This window comes from Equus quagga, chromosome 16, assembly GCF_021613505.1.
Source record: "Equus quagga isolate Etosha38 chromosome 16, UCLA_HA_Equagga_1.0, whole genome shotgun sequence".
Lineage (NCBI taxonomy): Eukaryota > Metazoa > Chordata > Mammalia > Perissodactyla > Equidae > Equus > Equus quagga.
Window position 1 is genome coordinate 45,701,604 of NC_060282.1, and position 19,384 is coordinate 45,720,987.

Consider the following 19,384-nt stretch of genomic DNA (forward strand, 5'->3'; position numbering starts at 1 on the left):
ACAGGAAGAATCCTGCTCAGCAAAAACCAAGTTTGAAATATTGCAAGAATTACCAAAATGTGACAGAGACATGAAGTGAGCAAATGCTATTGGAAAAATGATGACAATAGGCTAGTTTTACACAAGGTTGCCACAAACCTTCAATTTCTAAAAAACACAATATCTGCAAAGCACAATACGATGGAATATGCCTGTATAACCAAGCACTTAAGAAGACAAGATGGTACACTTGGTTGAATAGTGTCTCTCTGGAGAACTCTGATACAGATAAATGAAACTGCACAAACAACAGACAACAGAAATCAGCCCAAAAGTCCTCCTCAATATTGGATTTATCAGACTCAGACATTAAAACAACTATATTTGACATGTTCCAGGAAACAAAAGTCAAGCTTAAAAATTTCAGTAGAGGACTGACCAGGTGGCTCAGAGGTAAAGTTCGCACGTTCCGCTTCTCGGTGGCCCGGGGTTCGCCAGTTCAGATCCCAGGTGCAGACATGGCACCGCTTGGCAAGCCATGCTGTGGCAGGCATCCCACATATAAAGTAGAGGAAGATGGACATGGATGTTAGCTCAGGGCCAGGCTTCCTCAGAAAAAAGAGGAGGACTAGCAGTAGTTAGCTCAGGGATAATCTTCCTCAAAGAAAAAAAATTTCAGTAGATCACCTAAAACTGGCAGCAGATCTATCAACAGCAACAATGGAAGCTAGAAGACAGTGGATTAAAATTTTGAAAGTAGTAACATATAACATTGTCAATTCAGAATTCTATACCCAGCAACAATTATTCTTCAAGAATAAACTAAAATAAAGATAGTTCAATTCAAACAAAAACTGGGACAATGAACCACAAGTTGACTGACTCTAAAGGAAAGACTAAAGAATGTTATTTGAGTTAGAAGCAAATACAGGGTCACCAAAGCATGACTGGAGATACAGGAAGAAATAAACAAAGAACAAAAATGTTAAACCTGCAGAAAAATCTAAACGAATAATATCTGTGTAAATAATAAGAAAATATTTTAAAATACAAAAATAATTATAATACACACAAAATATGTAAGAATGGAGGCAGTTAAATAGATTTAAAGTGTCCTAAAGTTCTTGAACTGTCTAAGAGGAAGATATAGGTACCAATTAATAATATACTTTCATAAAGCAAGTAAGACTTTTAAAAATTTTTAAAGCAGTCAATTAAAAGAAGAAAATTATATAAAACTTCCATAAAAAATTTAAAAATGAATCATAAAAATATCGAATAATTTCAAAAGAAGGGAAGAAAAGAGAGAAAAAGGAACACAGAACAAGTGGAACAAATTAAAAATATATTGGAAGATGTCGATTTAGCCTTAAATAAATCAGCAATTACAATAAATTTAGATGAACTAAATGCTACAATTTAAAGATAAAGATTATCACATTGGATTTTAAAAGTGAAGAGTCATATACTATTTATAAGAAATATATCTAAAGCCTAGGGATATAGAAAGGTTGAAAGCAAGGAATTTAAATAGATACATCCTGCAAACATGAATCAAAATAGAGCTGATAGAGCTACAGTAACATAAGAAAATTAAACTTTAAAGCAAAAAGCATTATTAGCCATAACTCAGAATCTATGGGCATGAGGCCAAGACATCAAAATTTTAACAAGCTCCACTGCTGATTCTTATGCACTCTAAAGTCTATTTGATAAGGATATATTTTATAAGAATTATGGCCTGGAAAATATAGAGGAATAAATAGTAAATCCCTAAAACCAGTTTCTCAGTCATGACACTGACACTTTAAACCAGAATACTTTGTTATGGGGGACTTCCCTGTGCATTATCGAATGTTTAGCAGGATCCCTGGCCCCTACCCACTAAACACTAGTAGTACCACCACAATGCCTCAGTTGTGACAACCAAAAATGTTTCCAGATATTGCCAAATATCCCTGAAGGGCAAAATCCTCCCTGGTTGAAAACCAGTACCTTAGACCAACGTTTTGTTTTGTTTTTTTTCGGCTTAGGAAGATTCGCCTGAGCTAACATCTGTTGCCAATTCTCCTCCTTTTTTGCTGAGGAAGATTAGCCCTGAGTTAACATCTGTGCCGATATGGGACACCACCAAAGCATGGCTGCTGAGTGGAGTAGGTCCACACCCAGGATCCAAACCTTGGAACCCAGGCCCAAAGCAGAGTTGAGGAGCTTTAACCAGTCGGCCATGGGGCCGGGCCCTAGACCAACTTTTTTGATACTAATGCTCACAAGTTAGTTTCGATTTTTCAGGCAAAGCAAAGCAGTTATGTTTGTTAGGTAAAGTTAATATCCACCCAATCCATCCACCCACCCATCTGTCCACTCAGCAAGTGTTTACTGGGTGCCTGCTTTGCAATAGGCCCTGTTCTAGGGGTTGGGAATACATCAGTGAAAAGAGACAAAAACCCCTACCTTCATACAGCTTAGGCAGGGGGCAGAAGGGAGCAGAAAGAATTCATCATCTAAATGAAAATCAATGTTTAAACAGGCTCCATAAGAGCTGCATTATTGGATTTAAATCACAGGCTCTCTAAAATTTTTCTCATTTTTTACTAGGTTTACTCCTTGAAAAATACTGGCTCTCATTTTGAAATCATTTGAACTCCACTTTTATCACAAGGCAGAAGGTCAGCAGCTCTGACTCTCTGACTTCTTTGAGCAGCAAATAACCCTGTCCTCCTTTCCTCTCAACAGGTGAGGTAGTGTTACTTAAATTCTGGAACTTCCATTTTGAAGATAAGCAGTACCCCTTTTATCTCCTAATCACTTTCTTTAGCTACTTGGCTAGAAGAAAAAAATTTCCAAGGGTAACTAGTGATAGCTAAACATTGTTCACCAACTACCATACCATGTAGCACATGGCCCTTTGCAGCACTTACAGGCATCCAGGACCAGCCTGCCTTTAATTCTGACAGGAATACATATAGAGGTAGAAAAGCAGAACTCAGATTATTTAATTTAGCTAAACAGGGGGAAACAGTTGTACCGCCTAACTTAATTGAGCCCTCAATTTTTGAACCAGTCTTAACAAAACCCTCATTGCATCCAGGGTAATATTCTATGAATTTTCTCTATGCTTTTCATTTCAAAGTCTATCTCATGAAATTTTAGAATTAGAATGGCAAAAGAAGCAATCATATATAATTCAACACCCTCCTCCTTGCCTACTTCCCATATGAGAAACAGCAGAAAACATGATCTCATTCTCATAAAAGTAGTGACAGGCAAAGCATTTAGCTAAGTTTTGGAACTCACTACTTCCAAAAAACCTACATAAAACCTCAGAGCCCACAAGGGGTTTTCATTAGGCAAGCATTGGTTCATGTCCCATTTTTTTAAAGGTCATTGAATGTTGTTTTAAATGTATATCTCCTAATAAACTGAGCCACTGAAGGCAACACTGACAATCAAAGAAAAATATACTATTTTCAAACCAATATCAAACTTTAGGAGAGGCTTTTAATGAGCTTCAAGGATAGGGTATAGTTTTCCTTAACATTCACCAGAGGCAGAAAATAAACTACAGATATGGGAACAAGAACAAAGTGGATCGCTAATGTTGCTATTTAAAAGAGGCAGAAAAGCAAAGGGGAGGAGCTAGCCGACTGGGATTTCTCTTGGCTGTTCGAGCAAAGTGGATACATCAAACCACGTCACTAGATTGTAGAGATATTTGGAGATGTCCTTGACCACAGCTTTATGAACATTTCCCTGCGTATCATTTTAAAACGTTTATGTTATTTTCTAATCCTGGCAAAAGAGTTTCAAAAGTTTTGATAGAAGTTTTGATACAAGGTATACATCACAACTTCATTTTCCCAGGAAGTTCCTTTCACACAATGGTGTTGCACTTTTGACCACTCAAGGACTTTGTGTGTGTGTGTGTGTGTGTGTAGAAGATCGGCCCTGAGCCAACATCTGTTGCCAATTATCCTCTTTTTGCTTGAAGAAGATTGTTGCTGAGCTAACGTCTGTGCCAATCTTCCTCTATTTTGTATGTAGGACATTGCCACGGCATGGTTTGATGAGCAGCACACAGGTCCATGCCCAGGATCTGAACCTGAGAACCCTGGGACACAGAAGTGAAGCATGAGACTTAACCACTAAGCCACCAGGCCAGCTCTCAAGGACATTTTTGATCAGGGATACGTTGAAATTTGAAATAACCAAGTGTTCTCCAAGTGTTCAGTCAATTTCACAGAAATATCTCTCTTAATCCAAACCTAAATGGCCTCCCTATGCATATATGCACACATTTATATGTAACTGCTTATATATGGAAATTATTCTGTTGAAGACAGGTGAGCTCATTTGGAAATGATGAGAGTCATTCAAAAACAAATATGGCTTTCTTCACTTGACTTTGACTTACAAAAAAGTAAATCAACAAAAGACACTGGGAGCACTTGTGATATATTTAGGCCTTATGAATTAGACAGACAGGAGACTGAGCATGACACTAAGCCAGGGTCTGCTGCAGGCTAGATGTTAGGCAAGTCTCTGGAATCAAGAACATCATAGCAAGATATGCTTAGATGGACATGGATCAAAATCAGTCAGCATTGGCTATAAGTAGAGAAACATTTTAAACTAAAAGTATTCAAGGAAGGAAAGGACATCAGGATAAGTAGTAAGCGACAAATTGAGCAAAGGGTCTAGGAGAAAGGGAGTTTAGTAATGAGGGGTCCTATTTTCAGAGGAATTCAGTGTGACAATCAGAAACCGAGTGAGCCCAGAGGCAGGGGGAAAGGATAAGACAGAAAAAAACAGAGAATCAAAGGTGAAGATCCCAGGAAAGAAGAATCCACTTCAGGGAGATAGTCTGTTGGTTCTGTTTATCGCCTAACCAAGATAGGCCAGAGGAATTTAACTGAGCCTGCAGATGAAAATAACCTGCAAGAGCTACCAGAGCAAAGAGCACATGGAGAGGAGGAGGAATGGACTGCTGACAGAGACTGTACTCGCCTTTACACCTGTGTTTGCACATCAGTGGTTTCCCTGCTAGTTGCAAGTTAGAATCATTCAGGTGCTCTCGTGGCTCTGAAGGCCTGAAAAGATATCCCTTCATTTGGGATGCACTGAGTGGCAGATAGCTCAGACCAAACTTTGAAATGAAAAGAAAATCACATTTAATATCTATTATGCGCCAAGCACTAGTAAAGGATTTATATACACTATCTCATTTAATCATTCATTCATTCTATATTTGCTGAGCATCAACTGTTGTGTCAGACACTTGCTCAAAAATGCTATAAGTGTTATTAATATTCCCAACTTACACAGGAAAAAAAATGAGACAGGGTAATTGAGTTATGTGTTCAAGGTCACACAACTGGTAAGTTGCTAGCCTAGACAGATGCAATTTTTGTTTGGGAACAGTGGCTTCAAATCTTCTCTTTGCCCTTCAAATGATTTGTGCTTCTGGGGAAGTTGCTTGCATTTTTTTTCTCTCCCATGTTTCTCATACTGCAAAAGGGGAAAAGTGCTTGTACTATTCTCAAATTTGATTTATGATTACTCTGAAGAATTCTTGAAGGAAAAAGGGAGCATTGATGAAGTGGAATACATGCTGTAACTATTATCCCTCCCAAAATAATCCAAGCATAATTTCTCTTATGACATCACCATTGCATGAGGCTTTTTCTCCTTGTATTCTTTTTTTTTTTTTCCTTATAAAAACACTATGTGCCTACAAACCTTAGGGATATATAAATACTTAAGATTCTTAACTCTGACACAGAATCTGTTTTTGAGGTCCATAGATTCAAATGAAAGTTAATATCATGAATTTGAAACTGCAAAAGCAAGAGCAACTGTGGAAAATTTAGCATTGCTGTGATTTACATCTTTTTAAGCACACTTCTTCAATGTCTATTCTCAGCAAAACAGTTTCTCATAAGTTATTACATTTATGTGTCCTTGTAAATGTTTTAGCTAAACCTGAGTTTCAAATGCAACCACTTTTGTAAAGACAAAACACAGAAAGAATTAAAAGTTACATGGTGAAGATTTGGCCTTGCCAAACTTTCTCCAAAATAAAATCTACTATTTAAAGTCACAATCTTTTAAGTATTTAAAATCTAGCATTAAAATCTAGTATTTAAAGTCATTCCAATGTTTAGATTGACTGATGAACAAATGTTTAAGAGGTTATGTCAATGGCATATATGCGCCAAGTACATCTACAGTATGGCTGAAGAGGAGTGAGTAACATACAAAACTCAGCATCCAACTTTATAAGCATTCCTTGTGTTCACATACCAAAGTCCTAGTTTCTATGTGAAGTATTTTCCAGAGTATGCAAGAATTTTATTGTTCAAGGAATGTTCCTTGAGTATCATTTTAGTCAAGGACACAGGGAATTTCTCAAAACCCAAACTCCTAGTTAGATGAAAGAAATGTCTTACTTATTTGTGTAGTATTACTGGGAGTGCCCCTGTCTTTTACTCCTGAGACAAAGAATAGATTCCTCAGTCTTTTTTTCTCTCAGAGGCAAAGTTCTAATATGGGAGGGGCCCTGGGCTTGCAGCCAAAAATCTTGAGTACAAGTCCAAGTATGGTCCCTAGACTTGCACCATCAGCATCACCTGAGAACTTAACAGAAATGCAAATTATTGGGCTCCCCAATGTACTGAATCAGAAACTCTAGGAGTGGGGCCCAGTCATCTGCATTTTAACAAGCCATCAAGGGGATTCTGATACACACTCAAGTTTGAGGGCAACTAGTACAGGCAAATTACGTCTCTGGAGCCTCAATATCCTCAGCTCCATACAGGAATAATGATACCAAATCTGTCATCTTCAAAGGGCTATTCAATATCAAATATACGTGATAACATGCAAAATGGCTTTGCAAATCTGCAATGACTACATAATTGCAAAGTACTGCCTCAGAAAGATAACTTTTAATGAGATTTCTCAGTCTGAAAAGTAGTAGTAATAGTTTAGGTGGTTATATAGGTTGCTAATGAAGGATTCTGATCAACACTGTCACAGAAACATGAAGTTTTCTGTTAGGTCTGAAAATGTTTTATAAATGATATTTGGTTTTAACTTCACATCTAAGATAAATGTCATAATGTCCCCTGGTGATAATCATTAAAATTTTTCTCACTTTTGTCAGGTCATTTTTTTTCTTCAAATGACCGTAGTTTGAAAAGTAACTGGTCTCCTGAGGGAAAGAAGAGCCACAGAGAAAAGGTCTTTGCTTAAAAGATACAAAAAGAAACCTGTTTCAATGGGACTAAAAACTTCAGTAATTTACTATTTCGCTGTTGAAAGGGCTAAATCATAACTACTTCGGAGACTGAGTTTTCTAATCATTCCTTTAGAATCTAGAGAGAGGTTGGAGATCCTTTCCTCCCAAAAATTACTCCAAAGACCTTCTGCAGCAAACAACACTATGTATTGTTTCCATTGTCAAAGGTTATGAGGGCAACTGGTCACTTTTCCCCTTTATATTTTGAATTCAACAATGAAATTACCATATACCTGCCTCCCTTCTCTTTCCAAGCTAATTAATGCTAGTTTCTTGAATTTTTCTAGTTTTATTTTTTCTTTTTTTTAATTTTATTGCAGTAACATTGGATTATAACACTATATAGCTTTCAGATGTACATTGTAATATATTTCGAGTTCTGTGTAGATTACACCATGTTCACCACCCAAAAACTAATTATAGTCCCTCAACTCATATGTGAGCCTAATCACCTCTTTTTCCCTCCCCTCTTTCCCCTTCTCCTATGGTAACCACCAATCCGATCTCTGTTGCTATGTGTTTGTTGTTGTTGTTATCTTCTACTTATGAGTGAGATCATACAGTATTTGACTTTCTCCCTCCGACTTAATTCACTTAGCATAATACCCTCAAGTTCCATCCATGTTGTCACAAATGGCCGGATTTCATCATTTCTTATGGCTGTGTCATATTCCATTGTGTATATATACCACATCTTCTTTATCCATTTGTCCCTTGATGGGCACCTAGGTTACTTCCAAGTCTTGGCTGTTGTGAACAATACAGCAATGAACATAAAGGTGTATGTATCTTTATGCTTTGTATTTTCAAGTTCTTTGGATAAATACACAGCAGTGGGATAGCTGAATCATATGTAGATCTATTCTTAATGTTCTGAGGATACTCCATACTGCTTTCCATAGTGGCTGCATCACTTTGCACTCCCACCAGCAGTGTACAAGGGTTCCCTTCTCTCCACATCCTCTCCAACACTTGTTGTTTCCTGTCTTGTTAATTATAGCCATTCTAACCAGAGTGAGGTGACACCTCATTGTACTTTTGATTTGTATTTCCCCGATAGCTAATGATGTTGAGCATCTTTTCATATGCCTCTTGGCCATCCTTATATCTTCTTTGGAGAAATCTCTGTTCAGATCTTTTGCCCATTTTTAAATTGGGTTGTTGGTTTTTTTGTTGTTGAGCTGTATGTGTTCTTTGTATATTTTGGATATTAACCCCTTACCTGATATATGGTTTGCAAATATCTTCTCCCAATTGTTAGGTTGTCTTTTTGTTTTGCTGATGGTTTGCTTTGCTGTGCAGAAGCTTTTTAGCTTGATGTAGTTGTCAGTGTCGCGATCCAATGTACACACCAGGATAGATGTGGAGAGGGCTGATGGCCATTCTGAGTTTATTATAACCAGCATTTCAATATATACATAGCTTACATCTGTTAAACATACACAGGTGTTCTGGACAATGCAATTAGCAAATGCCAAGAATTCTTAGTGATTTCTCAAGGAGCCCTCCCTTGGCCTCTGTTTTGGTATTATCATGTTATTGCTGTGCTCGTATATTTTTATCTCGGAGCATGCAAGGCCTCCTAGGCAACGGCCCCTCCTGCTCCCGATATCATGTCTCCATCTGTGCCCCTGGGCGACCGTGCCTGGCTTGGGTTGCCTCCCACTGGAGATCTTACCCGTCTTTGGCTAACTGGCCTTCTCACCTCTAGGTCAGTTTGTTGGCAAGCCTTTTCCAGTGATTATTAACCCTTCCTGCATCAGGGGCGGTTACAGTAGTCCCATTTGTTCATTTTTTCTTTTGTTTCCCTCGCCCAGTCAGACGTGGTACTTGAAAATATGCTGCTCAGACCAACGTCAAAGAGCATGCTGCCTATGTTTTCTTCTAGAAGTTTCATGGTTTCGTGTCTTACATTCAAGAATTTAATCCGTTAATTGATTTTTGTGCATGGTGTAAGGGAATGGTCTACTTTCATTCTTTTGCATGTGGCTGTCCAGTTTTCCCAATACCATTTATTGAAGAGATTCTCCTTTCTCCATTGTATTTTCTTGGCTCCCTTGTGGAATATTAGCTGTGGATAAATGTGTGGGTTTATTTCTGGGCTCTCAATTCTATTCCATTGATCTGTGTGTCTTTTTTTGTGCCAGTACAATGCTGTTTTGGATACTACGGCTTTGTTGTATATTTTGAAATAAGGGAGTGTAATACCTCCAGCTTTGTTCATTTTTCTCAGGAATCCTTTGGCTATTAGGGGACTTTTGTTGTTCCATATAAATTTTAGGATTCTTTGTTCTGTTTCTGTGAAAAATGTTGCTGGAACTTTGATAGGGATTGCGTTGAATCTGTAGATTGCTTTAGGAAATATGGACATTTTAACTATGCTAATTCTTTGAATCCAAGAGCACAGACTATCTTTCCATTTCTTTGTGTCTTCTTTGATTTCTTTCAACAATGTTTTATAGTTTTCGGTGTATAGATCTTTCACCTCTTTGGTTAAGTTTGTTCCTAGGTATTTGCTTTTTGTTGCAATTGTAAATGGGATTGTATTCTTAATTTCTCTTTCTGCTACTTCATTGTTAGTGTTTAGAAACACAACCGATTTTTGTATGTTGATTTTGTATCCTGAGACTTGACTGTATCCATTTAGATTTTCTAAAAGTTTTTTAGTGGATTCTTCAGGGTTTTCTTGATATAAAATCATGTCGTCTGCAAAGAGTGACAATTTCACTTCTTCCTTTCAAATTTGGATCCATTTTATTTCTTTTTCTTGCCTGATTGCTCCGGCTAAGACTTCCAATACCATGTTAAATAAGAGTGGTGACAGTGGGCATCCTTGTCTGGTTCCTGTTCTTAGAGGGATAGCTTTCCGTTTTCTCCATTGAGAATGATATTTGCTGTGGGTTTGTCATATATGGCCTTTATTATGTTGAGGTATTTTCCGTCTATACCCGTTTCATTTAGAGTTTTTATCATAAATGGATGCTGTATCTTGTTAAATGCTTTCTCTGCATCTATTGAGATGATCATGTGATTTTTATTCTTCATTTTGTCAATGTGGTGTATCATGTTGACAGATTTTTGGATGTTAAGCCATCCCGGCATCCCTGGAATGAAACCCTCTTGGTCATGAAGTATGATCTTTTTAATGTATTGTTGTAATGAATTTGCTAGTATTTTGTTGAGGATGTTTGCATTGATGTTCATCAGTGATATTGATCTGTAACTTTCTTTTTTGTGTTGTCCTTGTCTGGTTTTGGTATCAGGATAATGTTGGCTTTGTAGAATGAGTTAGGAAGCTTCTGCTCCTCTTTAATTTTTTGGAAGAGTTTGAGAAGGATAGGCATTAAGTCTTCTTTGAACATTTGGTAAAATTCACCAGGGAAGCCCTCTGGTCCTGGAATTTTATTTTTTGAGAGGTTTTTGATTGCCATTTCTATCTCCTTACTGGTGACTGGTCTATTCAAATTCTCTTCTTCTTCTTGGTCCAGTTTTGGAAGGTTGTATGTTTCTAAGAATTTATCCATTTTTTCTAGATTATCGAATTTGTTGGCATATGGCTTTTCATAGTATTCTCTTATTATCTTTTATATTTCTGAAGTGTCCGTTGTAATTTCTCCTCTTTCATTTCTGATTATATTTATTTAAACTTCTCTGCTTTTTTCTTGATGAGTCTAGCTAAGGTTTTGTCAATTTTGTTTGTCTTTTCAACAAACCAGCTCTTGGTTTCATTAATTTTTTCTATTGTTATTTTAGTCTCTATTTGGTTTATTTCTGCTCTGATTTTTATTATTTCCTTCCTTCTGCCAATTTTGGGATTTGTTTGTTCTTCTTTTTCCAGTATCCTTAGATGCACTGTTAGATTATTTGAGATTTTTCTTCTTTGTTGAGGTATGCCTGAATTGCTAAACACTTCCTGCTTAGAACCGCTTTTGCTGTATCCCATAGATTTTGGCATGTCATATTTTCATTTTCATTTGTCTCCAGGAACTTTCTGATTTCTCCTTTCATTTCCTCATTGACGAAATCATTGTTCAGTAGCATTTTGTTTAATCTCCACATTTTTGTGGCTTTTCTGGTTTTCTTCCTGTAGCTGATTTCTAATTTCATACCTTCTTGGTCAGAAAAGATGCATGGTATTACTTCAATCTTCACAAATTTATTGAAACCTGTTTTGTGGCCTAATATGTGATCAATCTTGGAGAAGGTTCCATGTGCATTTGAAAAGAATGTGTATTCTCTGGGTTTTGGATGGAATGTTCTATATATATCCACGAAGTCCATCTGGTCAAATGTGTCATTTAAGGCCAGTGTTTCCTTATTGATCTTCTGTTTGGATGATCTATCCATTGGTGTAAGTGGAGTGTTAAAGTCCCCTACATTATTGTGTTACTGTCTATTTCTCCTTGTATGTCTGTTAATAATTGCTTTATATATTTAGGTGATCCTATGTTGGGTGCACAGATATTTACAAGTGTTACAACTTCTTCTTGAATTGTTCCCTTTATCATTCTGTAGAGCCTATCTTTGTCTCGTTACAGCTTTTGATTTAAAGTGTATTTTGTCTGACATAAGTATTGCTACCCTCACTTTCTTTCCTTTGCCATTTGCATGGAATATCTTTTTCTATCCTTTTACATTCAGTTTGTGAGTGTCTTTAGGTCTGAAGTGTGTCTCTTGTATGCAGCATATATATGGGTCTAGTTTCTTGATCCAATTGGCCACCCCATGCCTTCTGATTGGAGCATTTAGTCCATTAACATTTACAGTAGCTATTAATAAATATGTATTTATTGCCATTTTGTTACTTTCTTTTTCCTGAAGTTTTTGTAGTTCTTCTCTGTTCCTTTCTTTTTCTCTTGCTTTCTTCCCTTGTGGTTTGATGGCTTTCTTTAGCAATATATTTGATCTCTTTTGCCTTACTTATTTGCTTACTTATTGTAGGTTTCTGATTTGTGATTACCATGGGGAAGCTACATAATATTCTATGTATATAACAGTCTATATCAAATTGATAGACTCTTTAGCTTAACCTCTTTCTAAAAGCTCTACTTTTTCACTTCCCTCCTCCCACATTTTATGGCTTTGAAATCATATATAATCTCTTGTTTTATGTGTCTATCCATTACCCTCTTATCATTGAAATAGACAAATTTAGTACTTTTGTCTTTTAACCTGCATCTTATCTTCACAGGTGGTTGATCTTCTACCTTTACTATATTTTTACCTTTACCAGTGATTTTATTGCCTGTTTTTTTTGAGGGGGGGTATTTTTTTTGATAATGTTTTTATTCTTATTTGTGGTCATCACTTTCCCACTTAAGTCCCTTCAGCATTTCTTGTAGAACTGGTTTCTTGGTGATAAACTCCTTTCATTTTTTCTTGTCCTGGAAGCTCTTTCTCTCTCCTTCCATTCTGAATGACAACCTTGATGGATAGAGTATTCTGGGCTGGAGGTTTTTCTTTTTACCACTTTAAATACATCATGCCATTCTCTTCTCATCTGTAGGGTTTCAGCTGAGAAGTCTGCTGATAGCTTTATGGGCTTTCCTTTGTATGTTACTTGTTGCCTTTCTCTTGCCACTTTTAGGATTCTCTCTATCTTTAATTTGGGGCATTTTAATTATAATGTGCCTTGGTGTGAGCCTCTTTGGGCTTATGTTGTTTGGAGCTCTCTGTGCTTCCTATACTTGAATTCCTGTTTCCTTCTTTAGATTAGGAAAATTTTCATCTATTATTTCTTCAAATAAATTTTCTGCACCTTTGTCTCTCTCTTCTCCTTCTGGGACCCCTATAACATGAATGTTAGTGTGCTTGATATTGTCCCAGAGTTCCCTTAGACTGTTCTCATTCTATCTAATTCTTTTTTATTTTTTCTGTTCTGCTTGGGTGATTTCCTCTAGTCTTTCATCTAGATTGCTGATCCATTCTTCTGTACCATCTACTCTGCTATTGAGTCCCTCTAGTGAATTTTTCATTTCTGGTATTGTAGTCTTCATTTCTGATTGGTTCATTTTTAGATTTTCCAGTTCTTTGTTGATGATCTCACTGTGTTCATCCAGTCTTCTCCTCATATCTGTGAGCATCCTTATGATATATTCTTTCAACTCTTTGTCGGGTAGGTCACTTATTTCTGTTTCATTTAGTCCTTTTTCTTGCGTTTGGTCCTGTTCCCAGGCTTGGAAAGTATTCCTTTGTCTCATTATGCCTCTTTCTCTGTGCTTATTTCTATGTATTAGGTGAGTTAGCTATGTCTCCTGACCTTGGAGAAGTGGCCTTATGTAAGAGTTGCCTTTTGAGGACCAGCAGTATGCTTCCCTCTTGTCACCAGCCCAAAGATACAGAAGTGACCCCTTTGTAGGCTACTTGCGTCCCTCTACTGTGGCACAGTTGCTCTTAATACAGGTGCCCAAGGAGTCTAGTCTTTCCTTCCCTGGCCAGCTGTTTGTAAATCCGCTTTGGGGAGCCTCAGCACCATTGGCTACAAGGTCTAACAGCACACTCCTGTTGCAGTTCTCCTGCTAATTGGGTAGGTACACAGTGTAGCTGTTTGCTAGGCTCAGGGGCTTACAGTTGCTATAGGCTTCAGGCCTACAAGGCTGTTGTCAGCTCTCTTAGGAGTGCAGCTAAGTGTGGCTGGCCCTAAGCATGGGAGCACTCAATTGTTTTAGGCTTTGGAAGGAGGGGCTGATCCTTTTTATGGCTATTTGTGAAGCAGAGGTCTTCTGCCGCTGATAAGCCTCACCCCCACAGGACCACATACACCATCAACACAGGCCTGGTCCATGCACTCTCTCCAACTCTCTGGAGCATACACCAATGCCCCACTTCAGAGGCCCTCACCTCTCCACCAATACCTCCCCACTTCACCTGGTCCTTTCACAGGCCCTGCCCCCCCAGAGGCAGACACACTTGCCTGCCTGTAGAGGATCAAAGCACCCCATCAATGCAGGCCAACAAGTAGCCTGAGGATTTGCTGTTGGGTGGAGCAGGTCCCTAGGGCAGGCTGCCTGCCCTGGCTGAACTGGATTAAATCTGCACTCTAGAGGGTGTGGCAGCTCTGTGGGCTAACATGCCAGGGGAATAACCTCAATGGCATCTGCCAGGGTCTGTGTTAACATGCCTGGACCAGGTCAGAACAATAGCCCCCACCAATGTCTCAGTCTCCAGAGAGGTCCCTCCTCTCACTGAGATGCCCCCAGAGCCCACCAGGTGAGTCTCTTTTCACCAAAGGACTGTCAGGCTCCTCTCTGGTGATTTTGGGTTCCTAAGACAGGTGAGTTTGTGCATGGGCCCTTTAAGACCCCGGTCTTTTCAGCTTTCATCCAATAGCTTTTCTGAGGGTATTCCCCACTGCAGTTAACAGCCAGCAAAGCCAGATAGTAAGACCTTCATCACAGTTGTGCTGAGTCTGAAGGATGCTTATAGCAGTATCAGCCCCCACTCCAGACCTCACTTTTTCAGGGAGGGCTGTGTACCTTAGGGTGGCTCCCGCCTGACAGGCTGAGAAACTCCACTGCTCCCAAAGGTGATTTTTTTCTCTCTAGAAGGAACTTCTGCCCCTTCCGCCTTAGTCAGGGCTGTCCCTTGTTGTGGGGGTTCTTTTTATCCAGTTTTCAGCTTTCTACCCAGGGTAATTTTTCCAAAGATAGTTGTAATCTGGTTGTGTTTGTGGGAGGAGATGAGTTCAGAGTCTGCTTATGCTGCCATCTTGATGAGATCTCTCAAATTTTTCTAACTTTAAATTTCTGTGTTTTTCTTTTTCTTATGATGTCTCCAGGGCCCACTTCAACTTCTAGAGCTTTCCTCAAACTCAAATTCCAAAGTTCCTACAAGGCAACATCCATATTTGTTTACTTGCCTCCCTCAGTTCCCTAAAGGTAGGAATTCTTAAAATCTTCATGCCCAAAACTTAGAAAAGAGCCTGGCTACAGAGAAGGTACTTAATAAAATTTTTTTGAATTGAATTGTCATATAAGCCTCATATAGAAGAGTTATATCTATTACACAGAAAGGTGCTAAATAGAATATAAAACTTGTTGCTCTACCCAAGTATAATGGGTTGAATAGTGTCCTTCAAAAATTCATGTCCACCTGGAACCTCAGAATGTGACCTTATTTGGAAACAGAGTCTTTGCAGATGTAACTACTTAAGATGAGGGCATAATGGATTAGAGTGAGCCCTAATGGAAGGACTTGTGTCCTTATAAGAAAACAGAGATATGTTATGTTAAGGCCCAGTTTGTGGTACATCACTATGGCAGTCCTAGGAAACTCAGAAGCCAAGCATCAGTGTTTTCTGCACTATTTGAACATAGGCAGCGTTTCTGTAAGGTCCACAACAGGCCATGTTTCAGAAATATTAGTCTCCCAAAAAGAGATGCAAATAAAAGATGATTTATTTCAGATCGTCCTTTTTCTCAAAGGTTTGTTCACTCAAAATCCAAGTCCAAGTCTGGCAAGAAACAAAAATGTAAGAAAAAGTGAATATATGATCAAGAAAAGGTAAAGCACCCAGTCATTAAAAATCACATATTTTAATAATAGTCCTTTAAGGAAAGTACTCAACATATAATGTTAAGTGAAAAAGTAAGATACATATTTCTTTATGCAATATACTTTCAATTTTGTCTTTTTTAAGTGCACATATAAAAATGAGATACTTGAACAAAAAAATCCAACAGTAAACATTCTCTGAGAAGTAAACTTAAAGACACCTTATACTTTGCTCTTTCTATACTTATTTATTTTCTAGATTTTCTACAATAAATTAGTTACTTCTATAAGCAGAAAAATGCTATTTACAAAGAATATATGAAGACAAGAAAGCTAAATGGAAGGAAAGAAAATAGTTATCTTAAAATAAATTTTGGGGTGGGCCCAATGGTGTAGTGATTAAGTTTGCATGCTCCACTTCAGCAGCCCAGGTTTCATGGGTTCAGATCCCAGGCACAGATCCACACACCACTCATCAAGCCATGCTGTGGTGGCGTCCCACATTAAAATAGAGGAAGATTGGCACAGATGGTAGCTCATGAACAATCTTCCTCATGCAAAAAGAGGAGGACGGGTGATAGATTTTAGCTCAGGTCCAAGCTTCCGCACCAAAAAAAAAAAAAAAAACCCAAAAAACAATAAGGTGAAAAAAATGCTTTTAACAGACATTTAAAAAAAAAAATACACAGGTAGAGGTCCTGGAATGGAGACTTTCATTATTATTCTGTAGTTCTTTGTTCCTTGACATTTTGGGAGTGTATAATTTAGATAAGTTTTACATTTTTTTTAAAGTTTAAATCAAGGAAAGATAAAAAAGAGATAAAGTCTCAATGTACTAGATCTGACTACAGGGTAGTAAAACAATGAATACATTTCTAAAACAGTTAATTCACTATGTGATCATAGCAGTATTTTTATTTATAATTAAATAATACAGAAACTCTTCTAGTTCAACACATACAAACAAATAATTATAAGAGCCTCATTGTCTTACTGCAGATCTTCATTTAATATACATTCTTATACAAAAATCCTGGTGAAAATGCAAACGTCAAATATTCAAAAGCTATGTGAATAAAAAAATACACATCTGTGAAATAATTGCATTTTCCAAATAGCACATCAAGTTTTAGGTCATAAAATAGCAAACCACTCTTAAATAAAGACCTATTTTTTTTCCTTTTTCTCCCCAAAGCCCCCTGGTACATAGTTGTATATTCTTCTTTGTGGGTCCTTCTAGTTGTGGCATGTGGAACGCCACCTCAGTGTGGTTTGATGAGCAGTGCCATGTCCGCGCCCAGGATTTGAACCAAGGAAACACTGGGCTGCCTGCAGCAGAGCACGTGAACTTCACCACTCGGCCACGGGGCCAGCCCCTAAAGACCTATTTTTTAAAAAAAGGAATAGTTGTGAGGTAGTAAAAATAAGCCACTTAAAGACAGTCCTGTAGAATACATTTTCAAATCTTTTGAGTTAAGACTACACTTCAGGGTAATGGGTACATGGAGTTTCCTTTAGCTCTTCTCTCTGTTTTTATGTATGTTTGAAATTTTTCATAATAAAAAAAAGTTTTTAAAATATGTACATCACAAGGTTAATTCTTCTTCTTAATGCCAGTAGACAATGGATGATCACTATAATTATATATTATTAGTAGTATTTCACTCTTGGTATGGATATAATCATAATAGCTTCCATTCCTTGAACACTAACCATGTACAAAATGCTTTATAATCACTATCTTACTTAACAACCTTATGAGGACAGTGGTATTAATATACCAATTTTACAGATGAGGAAACAGCAACTCGGAGAAGTTAAGCATCTTGTTTACAAAGTTAGTAAGTGGGAAATTAAGACTTCAAACCTATGTGTATATGACACCAAGGTCCATGTTCTTCATTTCTATACTATTCTGCCTGCTAAGCAGTATAGATTAATTGTTTTAAAAGTTCATTACCATTACTTTGCAACTTAGTCTACTTTATTTTATTTATCCTCTATGTTTACAGTTTATCCCATTAGTTGCTCCATCTATCAAATGTGGAAAATTTATTTTAACCAACTGGACCAAAGCTGAGATGAGTTCACAGAATATCTTACTTCAGAGTTTTCACAGAAACTTCCGAAATAGGTGCTACAGAGGCAAAACTCACTCAGATCCTGTCAAAATTACTCTAAATTAATGACACTTGAGTAATGGTGTTTTATCAAAATTGTAAGTACATAATCATTTGTAGAGGAAACAGTGAATTGATGACAATACTAAAGTGGATACTGAGTAGTTTAAGAGTATTATTTATATTTATTCCTTTAACAAATATTTATTGAATTGAAACTCAAGACACTGTGGGTATAGAGGTGAGAAAGAGTATGCTTTCTCTTTGGAAGCTTACAATCTAATAGCAAGGCAGACTTGAAAATAGTTTCTCCACTATGTGGTACAAACTACAACGTTACCATGGAAGAGGTGGCACCAGAAGGCTGCAGTGGGAGTCAGGGACGTCAGCACGGAGCAGAGAGAATTGAGCTAAGACATGCATTTACCAGTCTATATTAACAATATCCAATTCTTATTAAACATTGAAAACTGTATATTTTTGGAAAACAGTTTGGCAACTCCTTAAAAAATTAAACATGCAATTAGCATACAACCCACTAATTCCATTTCTGGGTATATACCCAAAAGAAGTGAAAGCAGGGACTCGAACAGATATTTGTACACTCATGTTCACAGCAGCATTATTCACAATAGGCAAAAGGAGGAGGTAACTCAGTATCCATTGACGAATGAATAAACAAAATGTGGCATACATGTACAATGGAATATTATTCAGCCTTCAAAATGAAGGAAATTCTATACCACAGGCTATAACATAGATGAACTTTGAAGGCATTATGCTAAGTGAAATAAGCTAGTCACAAAAGGAGAAATATTGTATGATTCTAGCTATATGAAGAACCTAGAACAGTCACATTTGTAGAGACAAATTAGAATGGCGACTGCCAGGAGCTTGAGGGAGGGAGGATGGGGAGTTATTGTTTAGTGGGAACAGAGTTTCAGTTGAAGAAAATGAAAAACTTCTGGATACAGATGGTGATGATGATTATGCAACAATATGACTACACTTAGTGCCATAGAACTTTACACTCAAAAATGATTAACATGTTACATTTTATGTTACATATTTTTGACCATAATAAAGAAAACAGTATGTTTTCTCTAAAACACAAACATTTTTCAAATTTGAATCATCTTAAGTATAAAATATTGCTCCAGGTGGTAAAAAGGAGTTGAACAGTCAGAAAGAGTAATTAATGGATCAACAACTATTTATTGAATACCTTCCAGATCAATGAGGTTTTAATTATTACCTTGCATGTAGAAACATGTTCACTCAGATATGAAAAGGCAATATGAAAAACTGCCATTTCTTTCCAAAAAGTTCCAAGTTTTCCAGACCAACTGCTTCTCAATTATTTGAAATAAAGCAAATTCAAAGGGACAAATAAGTCCATTTTTCATTGTTGGTATGGATTAAAAACAGCTAATAGAAATGTCACCTCTGGATTAATTACCAGGGATAAAAATTTATACTCTTGAAAGTAGTA

The 19,384-nt window shown here is 37.3% G+C and overlaps 1 protein-coding gene across 1 annotated transcript in view; it reads right to left on the reverse strand.

Moving 5' to 3' along the window:
• Positions 1-19,384, reverse strand: part of LRRC69 (leucine rich repeat containing 69) — a 117,746-nt gene that overhangs the window by 49,426 nt on the left and 48,936 nt on the right. The gene's annotated exons all lie outside the window — the stretch shown is intronic.